This window comes from Colletes gigas, unplaced genomic scaffold, assembly GCF_013123115.1.
Source record: "Colletes gigas isolate AHSC1104 unplaced genomic scaffold, ASM1312311v1 Colletes_gigas_Sc00044, whole genome shotgun sequence".
NCBI lineage: Eukaryota > Metazoa > Arthropoda > Insecta > Hymenoptera > Colletidae > Colletes > Colletes gigas.
In genome coordinates, this window is record NW_025106673.1 from 1,135,073 (window position 1) to 1,150,815 (window position 15,743).

Genomic DNA, 15,743 nt, shown 5'->3' on the forward strand with positions numbered 1-15,743 from the left:
CTCTGATGTCAATAGATCCAGATTTGGAGCGGTAGATTCACTCAATTGTCTCTGCCTGATCGCAAACTCTTATTCTACCATCTTGGATTTTTTTATGGACACTATTGCACCATTCGAAAACTGTGTATTTAAATAGTTTTAAAGTTCTGTCTTTACGTTGTTTATCTAATTCGCATTAAAATTACCTTTGTAACCTTATTTTGATTACCATATTCTACCACTTTGTACGCTACTGGGGGTTCCCGTTTATTGACTAAATAAAATGAAATAAAAACGTCCGTTGATTTATGGACAGTAGCGTACGTTCGTTCCATTGTTGTTTCTAGTATGCGTAATTTTTGATCGTCCGTGCACAGGTACAATGCCAATAATTCGCTTTCTAAGCCAGGCGCTCTTCAATACCGAACAAGTTCACGTGGATTTGCGTCAAGGTAGTCGAGTTTGCCTCCGGAACCTAGGACAAGAAAGCAGTACCCCGTGCTCGTCTATCGACCAATCCGAGGTCACGACCAAGTGCTTGGACTAAGCTAGTCGACCGTTTACTATCCACTGGATTTACAAGAAGCGCTAGGGGATTCACTAGAGCGTTCAGGTTAAACTAGTCCCTGGCTGTCGAACGTCGAAACTCGTCGAGTATCAGCTAACGATGAGCTTTTCCGATGGATAAGCGTATGATCCCGTTTCAAGGTGACCGCGACCCTTTTTACAGAATCAAGGCCGGACAAAAATAACGATCGCTTGTTACGAGATATCGGCCGAGGATATCGGGAAATCGATTTTTGACGATCGACGATTACCATTTATTCATCCGTTTCTCCGAAGATGGTCCTCGTTTCCTCGAAAAACCTACGACAAGCGACATTTGCATCGTCTGGTACTGTTTATTCGGCAAACGGCGAGCTGAGGTTAAACGATCTGCTATGAGCGTCGAGTAGACCGGGAATATTAGCATAACGTTGCTCGCGAGAGTGGACCACATCCAGCCTGGGATCGTCCATCATTTTCACGCTCGGGGCGATCCGACGATCCGGAATCCAACGAGGGCCGAAAAACAACGGACAGGGACGAAGAAAAAGAGAGAAATAAATGTATTCGCCGGCCGACAACCGGTGATTTTGATGCAGCATCGCTGATTTGGATTTCAAATCGTTGGCCCGGGTGCATCTGCCTAACTTTCGGGGGTCTAGCCGCGATCATGTCACATTGAACCAGCCGCGCTGCATCCGAAAGATATTCCGATTTCGACTTCCAGCCATTCGGGAATATATCGAACTTGCAAAATTCACCAAACGTGTCTACTGAATATTTCGTGCGAAAAAATTTATTTTTATTGGTTCGAACGACAAATTCTATCGTTGGATTATTTTTACAGAAGTTTGTACATCGAATCGGTGATACAGAGTGTTCTGTAAAGCGTAGTACAGTGATCGTTAACGTTCATTGGCTCGAGGTCTGCGACACGAACATTATCGAGGAAGGTACTATTGAATTGTCGATCGTTACCTTTTTGAAGCTTGATCACGAGGTCGAAGTGAGTGAAATAGAGAGAAATATTCAATGTTTATCTACTCTACAGATTTTAAAATCGTTTAAAAACCAAAATATTTACGTAGTTTTTTTTTTATAAATTGCATGATTCTTGTATAGTAGCTCAGCTTTAAAATAGTAAAGACTGAGTGATTAATAACGTTGCACCTTCTAACACATTCACGTTTTAGTTCGTACAACATCCAGTGCTTATTAATTTCTTCTTTCATATTTTCAAAATTCGCTTTTTACGTTTTCAAGGAAATTTGGTTAGTCCTATATATAAATATTTAATAACCAGGTTTGCAGCATTCGTTGATGCCGTATCAGGAATTGGTGAGGATGACTCCGTGAGCAATACCGAGGGAAAAAGTAGCGAGCATTAACGAGGGACTACTGTAATATATGTAGAGTATTGGGGCAATTCTACAGGGTGTCCCAGATTTTAACTGTCAAATTTTGTTAGTCTATTATTTGGATTTAAATAAGAACAAAATATTATGTAAACATATACAGTCACCTCGGAAAGTTTATCAGCCATATTCACGATCGACCGTAGACATTTTTATTCGTTATTCGCGAATGAAATTTGATAAAAAGGGATATTCTATATTATATCGAAATGAAAACACCTTCGATGAGAGATTTCTGTCGAGTCCGTGGAAAACACAGCAGCCCGAGATAAATTTAGATCGTTTCAGAAAAACAGAAATACAGAATGGTAGGAAGCGACCTCGTTAAACCAATAACTGTTGTTCGATGTTCTTTATTTTGTGAAAAACCGAGGCTCGAACTCGTTCTTGCTCGATATAAACCTTCGCTGCTTAACCCGTATTCCAATTACATCTTGACGAGTAATCAGCCGCGTTGAACTGCATCTCGACTGAAAAATTACGGCACCCAGATACCACGCCTTATTCGAGATCAAGTTAACGATGCGGCCGTAGCTGTGCTATAATCAGGACTGTAGCGCTGTAAACTCCGCAATATGTCCGCTGATTAAATTATGCATTAGGTAAGTGTTACTCGGGAGAAAATTCAATTAAGTGTTCGCGTTCCGCTATCACTTTTCCTCGAAGAAAGCGATTTCGTTTTTTTTTTCCATGATCTTCCGATAATAGCGTGGACCTCTGATCGTCAGAAAATCTGTTTCTAAGAAAACTGGATCTTGAACTCTGTATTGCATTTCTCGAATTTTACACTCGCTGTAACTTCTATTGGCAAAATTTTAAGTTACGCATAGTCGGTCAATTAAAACGTGCGATGAGAAGCTGTTAGCTCGTAGTAAAAGTGGGAAAAACTTTTATCTGAACACCAAATTTCAAATAACAGATAAAAGATAACGTTCGATCCGTTATTTGTCGAATGAAAATTATAATCTGAATTCTACAACCAAAATGAATTTCAAGTTGATCAAATATCCGAATAAATCATTATATTTTTGTTTGTTTACCTTTGATTGGTAGAATAATAGAATGTAGATATACAATGTTTCGTTGCAAACAATTTATGCAAATAATTATTAAGATATATAATTTGTTAAAGATATTAAAAACACCTGGATGATTTGTTTATCTTGTAACTTAATTTAAATTAAAAATAAGTTTTAGGAATAAGTGCTTACAAAAAGTGTACGGATCATTTGTTGACGAAAAGCTTGAAAGAGACAAGAATAATTTTAGCAAAGGGCGGTTACAAACAAATGTTATTCATTTTTGTGATCGAAGAGAAACTTGACAAACAAAACGAGCAAATTTACGTATGAAAGAACAATAGGTTTTCCAAGAAGATATAATAGAGCTCGATTGTTGCACGAGCGCCTCGTTCATTGCACGGTGTCGACAAATGGAGGGGGTCTTTAAACGTCGAGTAATTTGAATAAAATTTTCTGCAATAATCGAGGTATTGGTGTAATGCCATTATCTGGTGAAATTTCACCATCGTGATGGTCTTTATTGAGTTTAGAGATCGTTATTCGTTGTATTCGTATAGTTATCCTTAAAAGACTATCAAATTCTGTTCAACCGCTGCAAGAAACAGTTTCAAGTTCCAAGTCAAGAGTGTTCTTGGTAGGCTTGGTTAATACCAACCATGGCATGGAAAGTAATTCGAGAGCTTCGAATAAAGATACAAAAACCCTTACTCGTCAAATAAATTTACAAGGGGTAAAACCACTCTAGAGGCAGAAAAAAGACCTAAATTTGACAATTTATTTTGGGAGTGTGACAAACGGAATAGAATTTTTTTTCAGAGGGTTTATTTAACACATATTGAAGTACGAAAAACAATTTTTTTTATTTTCATTTTCATACAAAATGGCGGCGACAGAGCCCGTCGTCGAAAACAGCTTCTTTAAGAACACCGCCATGGAAGGACGAATTTCTCGTCATGTATGAGTCCTGGAACAAAAAACCAAAAAAATTTATAATCTATTTACAATTGGCTTTGGAAGTACGTAGGGGGTTTTTTTTTTAAATCAATTTTTGTGGAAGTATAAGTAAGTGTATAAGTAAGTAATTGCTTATAAAAAAAAAGTTTACATTCAATCAAAAAACGGCTACGTACTTCCAAAGAGAATATTGTTGTGAAGCTACTGTACAAATTTCAAATTAATCCATGCAATAGTCACCGAGAAATCCGCCCTCCCAATTTGAAAAAAGTGGTTTCGAGAAAAACGCGTTTAAAGTTTTATGAACACTTTAATCCTTGAAATTTTTGTTTATCTCTAATCTGCGATGCCTGCACCATACATTTGACTATCCAGGTCGATGTTCGCCTCCTCCTCTTCCTTCCTAGATGCTTTTAAGGATGTTCGAGCTTTTTTTGCGGCATCGCTAAGCGATCTCTCGGAAAAGTCGATACGGCGCATGTCAGTTTCCACGCAGAAGTTATAACAGTTCGGCCCAATTGTCATATCCAAATTCTGCATGAGCCTCATGATAGTTGATAGACTGTCATTATATATGCCTGCACTAATGTAAACTGCCGTGTCAAGAACGTGTTTGCTGCTGGAAGTCGATTTCGGAGCCATTGACCAGACTGTGGCGTTGAAGCTCTCGTTGTTATTTTGCGTAAAGCCGCCGATGCAACGAGAAAGCAATTCGTCACGACTTAATTCGTCATAAATTGGAGAAATCGCTTCGTAAACTTCTTCAGATAGAGGTGGTTTATGCGTATGGTCTGAACCAGTAGCCTGTGCCTTCTGCCATGAGCACCATGAGTTTTCTCCGCGCGGGAATTTGTCATGTTTCGGTTCATCGTCAGTCGACAATTTGTGGCCTAGCGCTGCGTAGATTTCATTACGCATTTTTTCAACAGAATGATGATTTCGACGTATTGCTAGACCAGAATAAATTGACAACTCGTCAATTAATTTGCCCATTAACTTGCCCTTTCCGCCAAGGCCTTTTGTCTTTTTTTTTAAATTACGAAGGCGTGTATCCCTTCGCTTTTGCAAATGATCAATGCATTCTTTCTTCTTAATTGTAACATTTCTATGGAGCTGTGAATCTAAGATGGCTTTAAACGTTTTAGAATCTCCGTCTTCCACGTAATTTTCATATTTCAATTCGTGCAAAGATTCTGAGCGCTGGAACATTTCGATGACGGTGTCGGCTTCCATCTTTCCCGCAGATCCTTTGTGGTTCGCTTGGCATTCATCTTCGTGAGTTTCGGCCCCTTCCTTACCGATATATCCAATCTTTTCTTCCAATATTTACAACTCTTACAATATTTGGATTTTACTAAAACATCGGCCACTTTGCCAGTAAACCATCCAATAAGCGATACGAATCCGAAAAGTGACGAAAAGCCGCGTTTTCTCCACGAACCATCACCAGATACAGTAATGCCACTTGTGTTCGTTACTTTTTCGTCACTTTTTTCCTTGTCTTCTCGAGCTGCATTTTTTATACTAAGCTGACAAACCGCCTCTGCTTCCAACAGCTACATTTTGAACAACTTTGTCATAAAATGATTGGAAAATTGGCCGCGGGAGATTCATGAAAGCGCAAAATTTCATTATTCCATAATTTTTTATTTAAATAACTATTTAGATAATGCCCACCTCTGATCAAAAGTAATCCAATTTCGCCACATGAAGGTTATGTTTTTAACTTTGAAGAAGATTCTTAAGAACAAGCTGAATTATCACTTAATATCTACATTAACTTCATATTCATTTCAAACTATAGATCTCGATAGAAAGAAGAAAAGAACATTGAAAATAAAAATATTGAATTTCTTGTTGTGAGTTTTCTGGATTAGGTAAAATAGACACGTGTTCTACTAAATAGATTCCAGATTCAGTTTCAAATCTGAAGATATTATATTTCCTTTCTCCTTTTCTCTGCATTATAAAATTTCGTAGCGTGCCACGTTTAATTACATTTTATATACATCAATAAAATATTCCAATAATAATTGTGAATATTAATAATAAATAAATGTAAACAAATAAGTACGTTTTTGGGGATTGGAATAATTTAACGAGTTTGGAATTAGAATAATTTAGCGAGATATCGAGAAAAGGGTAAAAAATAAAATGAACGTTGCAGGATTTAAACACCAAAAGGTCTTCGTTAGCGCATTGAAATCCGAAGATCCTACGAAAGTAAGTCACAGGATCTCCCGAGTAGAAACGTCCCACGCTTGTGTAATCTCCTTTTTTGTTAACAGGCCACAGCCAGGTCAGATTGTTTGGTTAAAATTCGAAAGAGGCTCGACGTGTTTCCGAATCTGGGATGCGATTTGATCCTGCGATTCGGAGTCAGCTGTCCACGCAGCAGGATCCCTAGTGGATTTATGTGCATTTTGATGCGTAACTGATGTGCCGTGGGCGTACCAAGTCCACCTAAACGCACTTACATGCACGTATTTCGGTATTGAGTTCAACATACGTTGCATATCGACGGTTTCTATCGAGTATCCGCGTTACTTGAAAGTGTCCTTCGATCGTGCTCGATATTCAGCTAGACGGTCGCGTAAAATCGTCCGCAAGAGGAACCGGACTCTCGTTAGAATGTTACAAACTCGACAAGATTTCGTCGGACACACTGTTCAAAATAAATTCAATCAATATTCTAAAAGCTGAACATTTAATAAAAATCAAATAATTCAAGCTCATGTAAAAAAATAAGATATACTATAATGAAACCATAGTCGAAAATAAAGAAAAAATTTCCAACTCTCTATAATTTATTCAAAATGGCCGTCTCCAGTTTTATGAAAAAACAACATTTCTAACAATTTGGTATACTTTGTATTCAAAAACATCCAATTTCGGAAGTTTAATTTTTAAGTTTAACGAATGTCGAAATGTAGGTTTTCAATCAAAGATGATAAGGATAAACTGGAAGGATAGGAACTAGCGCTTTTTTTATAAAATCGAGTTTAAAATGTAGAGTACGAAGCATTGCGACAGATTCTAGAATATTAGACGCTTTTTATTTGTCGAAGATTAGATTAATAACAACATATTGCTGTACAATACTTTTGTATTAAAATTTATACCTCTATTTATAATTTTTTTCTTTTCAGACAATTCTAATTTCTGAATGTTTATCAATTTGCTACTATAAAAACGTATTATTATTTTTTTTTAATATCTATATACTATTTTTAAAAAATTTGTTCTGTCGTTATGATTTTAAAAATAGTCTGATTCTGCATTAAAAAGATTTAACATACGATCATAAATAATTTTGAAATATTAACAACTTAAAGTAATATTTTAAACATACAATGGAATTTTATGAAAAACAGTAAACCTCTCCCCGTTTGACAACTCCCTTCCTTTCCTTTGGCAAAACCATTGTCGCTAAAAAACTTCTTTGATTTTTTAATTAAACTGTAATTCAACGCTTTTGACATTTTCAAATTGTTCACCCACTAATAAGCCTGAAGATTGTTGTATTTTATTTGTTATAAGGTTCGGTTTTATTATACGCTAAGAAAAATATTCATGCAATCAGGCTCAAGCATAATGAAGTAAATTTCGTTCCGTAAGTCAGTGTGGATCCCAAACTTCAAGCTTTGATATAATATCTATTTATATTTCATAATTTGAGAAAGTGAAATTAGAAAAAGATGAATTTTTTGAAGGTTCTAAGTTAGAAAACCTTCTAACGAGTTCCCTGATAAAATGTATTGAATCCAGGGAGAATGAACGATGAAATTCCTCGAGATAGAGCGTGTTAAGGTTGAGATTAGTCCCGCGCATCAAGCGGAGGATCGCCAATCAGAAATTGCGCTCAGTTAGAACGGACGTCGATTGCCTTAAGGAGGAGGACTTTTATTTTCCCTGCTCGAGGGATTCCTGACGAAGCGGTGTGCTTAGAAGCCTGGCTTCTATACGCTAGCTGAATGCACTGACTAGGAATCCGGTCTCTAAGCAGCAGTGCTAGTGCTAGATACGACGTACTAAAACCTGTAAGCACAGGTACTAGCACTAGACCCTACGATAGTCCACCACAAAGACATCGAGTTCTTCTACATCGCACACACGAGTGTTTCTAAGCAGGGATTCGTGACTGCGAACAAAATCAACGCTTAGTTTCTCTATCGTGGATGATGGAATCCTGCCTGGACAGTACCTGGCAAAACTCTGAAGATTCTGACGAACGAAACTTTACTTTGTATCGTCCGTTAGAGCAATAAGGTATAATGACTCTCTCGTGACGCACGTATGTAGATTTACTTTTTCTCTGAAAAACTTTCCACCACGCGTCCGGGTTAATTGTCCTGTTCCCCGGAGCAGAGGCGAAGAGAAACCGATTATGTAACATGGAATCAAGGGGTCGAGAATCTTCTAAAATGAAGTTCAACGAACTGCAACTAGTTCGGTTCTCCTACAAATGGTAAGGTATTCCTATGACGTCGATCGTCGAACATGATGCATTTACCAAATCCTTGTCCATATCGTTAACCTTTCCAGCGATGTAGCTGCAGTATCGGTGGCACGATACTAACGTAAACTGGGCCTACGTTTCCAATCTAGCCTAAAAGTAGTATCACTGACAGAGTTCAACGGACTGCTCATTCGCGTTTTAACTACAAAATCGTCATCGATCAAAACAAATCGTGACTAATCCGATCGTCCGCGTCGAATTCCCGAATTAGAACATAAACAAGTTCTGCGAATCCGAATTGATTGCTTCGTAAATTGTCGAAAACGTCTTCGAAACGAAGTTTCTCGTGCTCGTCGCCGAGGTACGAATATCGAGTCGACGGCGTACGTTACGATTCCGAGAAATCATGGATATTATCACGAATCACGCGTTCCCTACTTCCTGGTCTCGAGAACCTCCGATCGTATCGTCGATACGTGAACTCCTAACTCCAAACTTTCCACGACGTACGACTATTTCATCGAAAGAGGAAGGGTAATTGGATCTCCGTGGCGAGCGTCCCCGAGATCGGCGGGGTTTTGGCGATTACCTGTTATGGTACCGTTTATGGTCGGTTTTCTACGCGCAGGCTGAGGAGAACGTTCACGACGATACCCTCCGACGATCGAAATGCCGATTGCGTCATTGGTGTAACAGAGATTCCACGGAGGTGCGATGAATCACTGCCGGGTTCCCTTTCTAGTCGACCGCACCTGGAATGTTTGACCACTGTTAACGTAACAGTTCATCTACGGTGGAATCCTGGAGTCACGACAGCGGTTCGACCAATGCGACGTTTCCAATTTTTACCGGACGTTTCGTATTTTACGCTGCCCTCTCGTTTCGTTCAACGGGACGGAACAGATCCTTCTTACGAGTCGAGACTGCTCGAGATGGAGGTAGGTGAAATTTCATTTTGTACGCATCGAGGACGAGAGTGACAACCTAACAGGGAATACTGTTACTCCGAAGCAGCGACTCTTTTTTTTTACATCTTGACACATTTGGGAAGGCTAACGTTTATACGACACAGTTTAATTTGCATTATAACGAAAATTGAGTTTTTGATCGAGTTTACACTTTGTCTCAAAGAAGTACGCGCCCCAGTGTTATCAACAACGATGTCACCTTTCTCAAGGCGTTTCTTTTTCGTCGGATGTGCGATCGAAGCCGAACCCACGAGAGCGCTTCCGGGGTAATGGCCGCCGGCCAATGGGAACGAGGATGCTGGCCTTGACATTCACCGGCTCCTGCACGAGCATCGGAGGAAACAAATTAACGACTACCCAGAACCACGACGTTCCGGATTATTTATGGGCCAACGTCGTCCAAGAACCGGGGGCAATATTTGATCAAAATATCGTCCTTTATAATATATTTAAAAATTAACAAAATTCACAACGAGGAGCATCAGCGACAACTTTACCCTAAATTTTTTTAATATATTAATTTTTACCGTTGTAGAAAAATGTTTCAATGAGCAGACGAATATTTTACATAGGCGACTACACACTGTTTGGATATCCGAGGTTCATATAATAGAGGTTCTACTGTAATTAGATACAACATTGATCTTTCCAAATAACATCCAACCGAATAAAATATATCGTTTTACGATCATTTTTCGAGTGCTTTGTTTCAATAAACGTACAAACTTAATTAAGAAATAACACATACGTACATTTTAAAACCCCCAAAAGAAAAGAAAGTACAATGAAAGGAGACAAAATAATATAAAGCAAATGCAATGACGATATATCGTAATTATAAAAAGTGAAATTCGGCAATAGGCTGTTATTAAATCAAATGAAAATAAAATACGTTCAATAATCAATGTTTCGAGTAAAAATTCGATCTTAAAATATGCGTTTATGAAGTTGGCGTTCGATCCTGTTGGCTGTATACAATTTTTATTGGTCTTTTGTTTCGATCATTTTTCTCGAATTTTCTCAGGGATCATGGTATTCGCCGAGGATGGTCCTTGGATACAATAACGTATTCTTCGTCTGTCTCTTTCTGTATCCGTGCCGCGGAGGTATGCACATTTAATACGAATGTACACGCCCATACGTTTTTGCGAGATAAGTGAATGAAACTGAGCGCAAAAAGAACTAATAAGATGCGGGAGATGATGTTGGCCTTGACCGACCAGGAAGGAAGGGTAGGGATGAACGAGTCCCGATCGTCTGGGTCAGGTAGTACTTCAGAAACTTCCTTGCTCAAGTTTTACACGAAGATAAACACTGTAACATTTTGTTTAACCAACCCCCTGTCCATTTGCATATCGATTTCTCCTTTTTTATGGATCACCCTCAATTGACAACCTTTCTCCTTAAATTATCTAGTCGCATTCCTCGTGATCGTTCGCACGTAAATTCTACCAGAAACTGAGGACTCGGTTGAATAACGACAAACCTTCGAAGAAATATTAGTTTATCGATCGTCGCGTTAAGGGAAGGTTTTACATAGTATAACAGGTTCAAAAAATCGAAAAGAACGATATTTTAATTTAAGGTCAAAATGACGAAATTATAACACGCTAGATTTCGAAACGATCGAAGGTAAAAATAAGGCTGTGCACCAATTCGAACGTGTTGAAGATGATTTATTAGAAACATGTTTAGATGGACATATGCACTTACACAGAATTTCAAGTAAAATTGTAACTCTCGAACTCAACACAGGATTTCTGATTGAGTCGTTAATTTTCCAAGCTCGCTTAGATATTGATATTATTATTGTTATAGATTAAAAACTAAAACTTGCAAAAATACAAAGTTATAAGTCATAATTGTTCGAAAATACATTTTCTCATTTGCAAAATAGAGTGTATTTAAGAATAAGGTTATGAAACTTAACAACTTTTTTAAAACTACGCGTTGAAACATCAGCTTTCAGAATACATATACAATATGTTGTAATCTAAGAAAGGTGCTTCTCATAGAGAAAACAAAAAAATTATGTCCATTTTAAAAATTCGACAGTACACATTGGCGAATCTAATAGATAATTAGTAATTAATCGAGCCCGGTGAAGGGAGAACGATAATTCAACCCCTTCGATCGCGAATCGTCTTCTGATTAAAAGATCCGGTAACTCGGTCCGAATTAGAGTCCCTTCTGCGCGATGAAAACGTGTCAACGATTGCGGCTTTCGATACAACCGGTCTCCTGAAACTCTATCACAGATCATTTAATCCGGAATGACCTAATCGTTCAGAACTTCGTCGACTGGATCGCACGTAATTAAACGACGCAAAAATCAGCGATCTGACAGGCTGGTACGGGACTTGTGGGTTTCCACACACTTCTCTGCTTGTGCACAGACTGATTCTAGAAACTGGGACAAGCTGTAGCTCTTTGCCAAGCGAAAATAAAAGCAATTTCACGGAGAAAAATGGCGGGTACTCCGACGCGAAGCCATATTTCGACGACACATTTTTATCAACTAACATTTGCACTTGTTTTTTAAATCGAATTATGCATTTTTGTCACAAATCGATTTTCTTCATTGTTTTGCAGACAAAAGTGTTAAGGCATGTCCATTGAAAACGCAATACTTTACAAGATACATTGTATCATTTATGTCATGATATTCGATTCAAGCATTCCACCGTGAACGTTTGAACGTGTTTTACTCGCTTCCTTACACTTTTCATTATACAATTCTTAAGTCGCGTAGCATTTACGCTCGCAAGATTAGTTTTAATTTTAACGGTCGTGTCATCGAACGAAAGAAACGTTTGGGAATACGATTTGTTTTTTAATTCTACGCGTCTAGAGGCGTCTATAATTGGTTTCAATTATATTTTTCTAGAATCATCCAGTATAGTGTTTACGCGCGTAGGCCACGTCAAAGGGTAAATAACTGGGTCTCCGTGACAGTAACGGGGAGGTGAATCAGTGGACACTTTCGAAAACAACACGTCAGATAGATCGACGATTGCACCGACGATTCGCAGAACAGAACGGTAATTTGGGACTCGTGTGCCGTTCTGATTCGCGAATCGAAACGTTTGCATACGTTTCGCAGAAAACGCAAACGAAACGTTTGCCTTTCCGTTATTATTGAACGCTCGTTGTCATGAGCTTGTTCGAACGACAAATAATGCGCAGGTAAGTACAGTCACGCGTTTCAATCAGAGTGGGACGACATTTTGTTCGGATAACGGATAACGGATAAAGATGAGAAATAAATATCCTTACTTCATTCATCTGCAATGTAAATTTTGTATTCGAATAACTCGTTCGAATACTTTATTTACATTGCAGTGGAATGAAGTAAGAATGTTTATTTTTCCAAACTTCATCTTTGAAATTTTATCATACTGATCTTTATAATTAATTTTCGTTGAAACGTTGAATCACACAGTTTTTATTTATAATTATTCATAGATATAATTATATGTATATAGATGCTTTAAAAATCACTTGAACTATTGAAATTTTTATGATGTTTTTGCACGAATAATTTATTCGAAGAAATAGAGAACAATTTGTTACGTTCGAATAAAAGGAATTTATTCGAAATAGTTCAAATAATGCCCAACTTTAGTCTGAATCAATAGAAATATAACTCTACCGAATTGCAACATACGATAATAATAAATATAATAAATTGGTATGCTTTCTAATTTATAGTAATGACATTTGATGTATTTTATAATTCAATAACACATATGTATAAATTTTTGAAATTAAAAATCTAGAATTAAGTTGTCCACAATTATTTTTACATAGAAATTTTCTTTACGTGTGATTTAAGTGTGGCGCCAAAAAAAAATTTGCAACGTAGGAAGATGTTAAGTGTTTTATTTTATGATATAATAATGAACGTATCTTGTATTTTAATAATATTTAAAATTTATGTCCGGCCCAGAGTCGCATTAGGATTAGGATTAAAAAATGTGGACCATTACCATCGATGAAGGAGATATTCTAGGAAGTCGTTGGGATTTTTCCCTAAATTGATGATGGGGTAATTATTTAGAAAAGGTCGGTTCTCACCGATTTCGATGATTTTTGAATATGTTGTAGAAATCAACATTTTGAATAATTTTTTCCTATAAATATAACCGCCGCTCGGTCTTAGTTTCCGAGATTTTTCATCAAAAAGATCGCCGTTACTACATGAATTCTATCTATACGTACGTGCCTGTAGCAGCGTGTGTGTAAGCGTTGACTCGTCGATTGTTTATTGTTTCTATAGATACATCGAGGCGGTCGGCAATAGATGAGTATAACGGGTGTGCTTAAAAACTCGATTTGTGTAGCCGGCCGCCTGGTGGCGGCCGGTATAAAAAAAATCTAACCCAGACCTAACACAAACTTAACTATTCTACCTAGTAACTAATATAATGAATTAAGTCTGGGTTAGATTTTCCTATACCGGCCGCCGTAAGGCGGTCGGCCACGCATTCATTTTCTATTTCAATTTTCTTTATTGATATTATCAGAAGTGGGAAAGATTTCAGACATTATTTCGAAAAATTTCATTATTCGATCATTAACATGATATTGTCGACGGAAGAAGAATTCGGCTAAATAGCCTACATAATGTATTTGGCGAGTTCCATACTTCGGAATATTCGCTCTTTCATAATTATTGCATATACTTAAATATTCATACAACTTCATTCTAAAACCTTTGACAGCAATGCGTTTAAGGCGATATCAATGCAGAACTAGATTTAGCTTGACACACTATGCATTATTTGTCGTTGGTTGTCATGCCGACTAATACAAACAAGAGAAAAAATCGACGATCGAGGACTGACGCAACAGAGCCACAGACATGTACATATAGACAGAGTTCATTGTAGTAGTAGCGATCTTTTTGAAGAAAAATCTCGGAAACTAAGGCCGAGCGGTGGTTATATACAGGGTGTTCGGCCACCTCTAGCAAAAATTTTAATGAGCGATAGTAGAGGCCAAAATAAGACGAAAATCAAGAATACTAATTTGTTGATGGAAGCTTCGTTAAAAAGTTATTAACAATTAAATTCAAAAATTTCAAATCGTTCTGGAAAAATTATTTTCGGTTGCGGGGATCAATTACAATCATTTTTTATCATTACACTTACCTCCGAAATCGTACGCACTTTCGAGAAAAAAATTCCTTACTGAAAATCCAATTAGGTGCCTAAATTTTTCAACGGAGAAAAAAAATTGCAAATCGTTGTGGAAAAATTATTTTCGGTTGCGGGGGTCAATTACAATCAGTTTTTGTCATTAGACATACCCACGAATTCCAACCCACTTTCGAGAAAAAAAATAGAGAAGGTGTGAAATTATTCGAGAAAATTAAAAAATTGCAAATCGTTGTGGAAAAATTATTTTCGGTTGTAGGGTTCAATTACAGTCATTTTTGGTGAATAGACATACCCCCGAAATCTTGCGCATTTTCGAGAAAAAAATTCAGTAAGAGCGGCACTTTAAACGTTAATAACTTTTTAACGAAGCTTCCACCAACAAAGTAGTATTCTTGATTTTTGTCTTATTTTGGCCTCTACTATCGCTCATTAAAATTTTTGCTAGAGGTGGCCGAACACCCTGTATATAGGAAAAAGTTGTTCAAAATGTTGATTTCTACAACATATTCAAAAATCATCGAAATCGGTGAGACCCGACCTTTTCTAAATAATTACCGATGATGGTTTCAGAACTCGAGATTGTACAAGAATTTGGACCAACGTATCGACACGTGATATTATGATCCCTTGAACCTAGTCTATCTGCGCTTGACCGATGCTGACCTTATTCGAGCGGGACAGTCGGTCGTGTCCGACGTTTCTCGAGAATCATTAGCCCCGAAAGAATCTTCCGAGCTCCTCTTGTCACTTGCTTTCAATGTGTTTCAATTCTTACTCTGCTTATCGAAAGAAAAACAATGCATTGTTCCAAATAATTGGAGCATCCGCAGGCTATAGGGTTTTCAATCGTCATATCCGCCACATTTGTTATTTAGTATTCAATAATGGTTTACAAGTAATTGCAGAGAAAAATTATTAAAATTATAAATATTTTTGTTCGATTCAAGCTACGTTTCGTGCATTTGGTTCAATTTATGAACCAACAAAATCGATTAAATTCTCAGAATTCGTCGTTTAGTGGAAAAATTCGAAGCCACTGGTTCGGTTATCGATTAACACATTCCAACGCGTCTACGTAGCGCAAGAAGCGAGGAGAATGTTGCTACTGTAAGGGGAAATGTTGCTGAGAATCCAAATTTATCTATTCCATGACGTTTTTAAGAATTAGGCATTCCTCGAACGTCTGAGTGGCGAATTTGCGCGTTTTCGTCTTTATAAGATCTAGTTGACTCAAGAAT

General features: G+C 37.5%; 1 pseudogene; it reads right to left on the reverse strand.

Annotated features, from left to right (window-relative positions):
* Nucleotides 1-4,252: 4,252 nt before the first annotated feature.
* Nucleotides 4,253-4,785, reverse strand: LOC122403122 (annotated as a pseudogene).
* Nucleotides 4,786-15,743: the final 10,958 nt, after the last annotated feature.